Genomic DNA, 4,351 nt, shown 5'->3' on the forward strand with positions numbered 1-4,351 from the left:
ATTCACAGCCCGAACAACCCGCACCCAAATAGCCCGACAATCCGAGTGGATTTTCCAAACCCGAGCGGATTAGCCCAATTGACATCCCTAACTCCTACTACTGCTATGTGTTGATACGAATTTTGAAAACTTATGTGGGACAAAAAAAAGTCAGTTACATAGGCCTTTAGATGTGTTAAAAATTTATTTTCTTATCTCGGATTTAGCCGGAACTAAACAAATCTGATGTTATTACTTATTGGTTAATAATTACGAGTTTTCATTAACTTTTCATTGTTTTTTTATTAATCCCTTAATTTTAAATGGAAATATAAAATCATCACTTTTCAATATCTTATCTTGCAATTGTATCGTGAAAGTCAAAATCAAAATTAATTTGACAAAATTAATAGTACTATTGATATAACAATAAAACCATTTATTTTTAGATATATATATGCATGTTTTTAATTTTATCAGTCCAGATTTATATTTATTGATAACACTTGTCCATAAATCAGAATTCCAAACTTCATATATGCAGCATTGGAGCTGGAACTTGCTATTGGACTTCATATAGGAGTATTTGTTAGTATTTGAATGATACTCCTATAATATACGTTGAGGGATGTTAGTCCACCACTTATTGGATATCATGAGCATGCGAATATTCTGTGATACAATGAGAGGTAACTGAAACATTCATTCATCGCATGCTCCGGATTGGACTTCTGTTCGTCCATAAACGGTATAAATGTCGCACATTCAACCAATTCATTTCACTCACATATTATTTAAACTAATACACACAAGTCAGACCGTGTTTCACTAACTTTTCTTAACATTTGTTAAAATTCATGTCAGAAAGTAATGAGTTGTGGACGAAGGGAGTATTATATTAGTTTTGCTAAATATTTTAAATTTAGATATTCTAAAATTCGATCAAAAATTGCAGTAATAGTAAAAAACTAAATGGAATGAACCGGCACACAAATCATTTTAATTATCTTTTGAATAATTCATAGGTAATTCATTCCCTATTTAGCCAAAAGTTAGTCTATTGGTTCAAGAATTAAAGGGAAAATGCCCCCAAAAAACACAGATTAATAGAGAATTAGTAGTAACTAATAGTAACATGACATTAAAAAGATTTCAAAAATAACATCCTTCCTAATAACATAGTTCTATGATGAAACTTGATGAAATGATTTGAGTTTGTTGTTGGAGGGCAATGCATCATCAACATCAAGTGGCTTAGTGGATGAGTGAAACTTGATCAAGACTAACTGAACGAGTTCATCAGTAAAATGATGAGGCCACCAGTAGCGGTGCTTGAATTCGCAGGTAAGTTGGAGCGAGAATACGAAAGCCTGAGCAATGCTATACAGTGAACGTGAAGTAAGATCCTCTGGGAGGGGAAAAGGATGATCGTCAAATTGGCGTCGCTTATGAGCCGGCGTAGATCGAAGCTTGTTTGCAACAAATTCCGCGATATCTAAAGTATATTTATATGACCAATTTTCCTGCACATTGTACTTTCTCTTTACCATAAGCGCAAACGCCTCACCGCTGCTCTTTACATACCTATGCTTCTTGGTACAGCGAAGTTGATCGGAAATCCATTGCCGAGCTGAGCCGAGACGGGGATGGAGTGGCGGTTTTCTGCAGGAGAACCCCTTCTTCTCCTCCATTATGTTTAACCTAATTTCAATCAAATTTGGGGATTCTTTTATAACCGAAAAATTGGGGTTTTTGTGATTCAGTGATATCATGGCTATAATAAGATTATAGTACTACAACTTAAAGAGAGAAAGAAATCAATTTAAATTAAGAAAAAGTCGCATGCATAATATTTACTGAAATATTTTTTTCTGCGTTAATTTTATTCTTATTTTTTGACATGATTAGAATAAAAGTAGAAATAGAAAGGAGATAAAAATGGATTTTAAAATAGAATTGGATTTATGGGAAAAGTTACACTTCCTGTCCAAGAAAATAGAGCATATTTAAAAAAGGAAGATTTTCAACGACTTCTCTCTTACTAATAATATGAATACTATATTACTAACACTATTTCTCTCTTACTCTTTTTTTTTTTTCCTTTTCTCTTATTTTTTCTCATCTCTCTTACTAATGATATGAACCTCACGTTCCACTAACACTACTGCAGGAGAACCCTTCTTCTTCTCCATTTGTTTGACCTAATTTCGAATGAAGTTGAAAATTGGGGATTCGGAATAAAAGAATCAAAGTTACAAAATCAATTGAAATAAATTTAAGAAAATTGGATCGTAGATCAGTTTAAATAGATCATAAATCAATCAAAGATAATCTAAGCATAAAATAGATCATTGGAAATACAAAATAAATGTGAAAGGAGAGCAAAAATGGATTACAAGTTAGATTGAATTTACTAGAAAACGTAGCTTCACACAATTTTATTTTCCATATGTCCCATATCAAGTGATTGAATATTTTTCGACACGTGATTGATGAAAATGATAATAAATGGTTAAAATAGACAAAAAGTAAAATAATTAATAGAATAATGAATATATTATATATTATTCTATCTCTTACTTTACTTTCTCTCCACTGTATTTATTATCATCTTTACAAAACAACGGCAAAAAGAAATCAATACAACTGGGAAGGAGTGAGTATTAATTTATAATAATACTTACTTTGATAGTAATGGGATTTTATCAAATAAAAGAAAATTATACTAAATTCTTAGAAAGAGATGAAAACATATGTAAATATAAATAAACAAAAAAATTAATAAAAATACTAGCAATATAATGTTCTCTCTTCCGTGCCATATTTATTAAATTAATTTACTTTTATCAAATTGACGAATAAGGAGAGGTACACTTTAAAGTTGAAATTTGACGTCGTAAAGAGTAGACACTCAATCTATCTACCTGCTTATATAATTAAACTCCATGCATGTGATTTATTTCGATTCTTTTTTCCTATATTTTCTTTTCTCTTTATGATAGTGAATAATTGCAAGGGAGGAAATTAATCTATGCAAGCAAGCAAGTTAGTAAACAAAAAAAAAATGTTGTGATTTATTTCAAGATTAGAGGAAGATTTCCTCAAAGTAACACCAGGAATATATAGGGGTCAAACATATTTTACTGATCCGATAAGAAAATTACAATTATTTTTTACGATAATTAATCCAAAATATGAGTATGTTATAAATGATAGTAATAATTAATTTAGATGAATTTACTGATTTGCGACTTAGTATTTGATACGTCAGTAAGATTAGAAATATCAATTGAATTGAATGAACAAGACCAGTGAGTTATTAAATTGAAAATATAGGCTCCAATCCAAATCAACAACATTGTATAGGTAAAACAACTCTGATTTATTTCATCATTTTTTAACAGCATTTTAAAAATTGCCTTTCAGCCCTCAGCTTTAATAAATGCGTATATCTAAGTACATAATTCAATTGCAACTACAAAGTAGTCATCGACTCAATGTGTGATCAATTCCTTTGCAAGTTCAAGTATATATGAAATCTAAATATACACTTGTGAATAGGAATGTGGTCAAATGAAAATTCTAAAAATGATATAAACTTAAAACTATGATCTGGACCACTGAAAAATGTCAACAGATCAAAAAAAAAAAAAAACATCAACAGAAAAATGTCAACAGAATTTCAACGGGATTGATGTTGTGTTGATATTGTGTTGATACCATGTTGACATTTAAATCTAGAAATTTTACATTGTGTTGATATTGTATTGAAACTGTGTTGAAGCTGTGTTGAGTAGTTTTGAGTTTGTATCATATATAAGTTTGCATTTTATCACTACCCCTATGAATAATCACAAATAAATTGAAGCATAAGAAAAGTTGGTCTATTGGTTCAAAAATTAAGGGGAAAATGCCCAAAAACCACAGATTAATAGGGAATTAGTAAAACAATGACATTAAAAAAATTCAAAATAACATCCTTCTTAATAACAAAGCATAACATAATTCTATCTACTCCCTCCGTTCCATAGTAGTAGAGTCATTTTGCCATTTTGGTACGTTCCATAGTAGTAGAGTCATTTCCTTTTTTGGTAAAAGTCAACACACATTTCCTTTTTTGGTAAAAGTCAACACATTTCTTCCCACCTACTTTACTCTCTCTTACTTTATTCTCTCTCGCATCTCTACCTTTTTCATTTCCTTCTTTAGAGCATCTGCAATGGTCGGCTAGCGACCGGCTAACCGATTCGTCGCGCTAGCCGGTCGGTTAGCCGAACCATTGCAATCGGCAAGAGCGAAATCGGCTAGCCGATCGGCGTGGGCTGGCCGATCGGCGAGCGCTGGCCGATGCGCTAGCCGATCGGCTAGCCGC

This window comes from Salvia hispanica, chromosome 1 (genome assembly GCF_023119035.1).
Source record: "Salvia hispanica cultivar TCC Black 2014 chromosome 1, UniMelb_Shisp_WGS_1.0, whole genome shotgun sequence".
NCBI classification, from domain to species: domain Eukaryota; kingdom Viridiplantae; phylum Streptophyta; class Magnoliopsida; order Lamiales; family Lamiaceae; genus Salvia; species Salvia hispanica.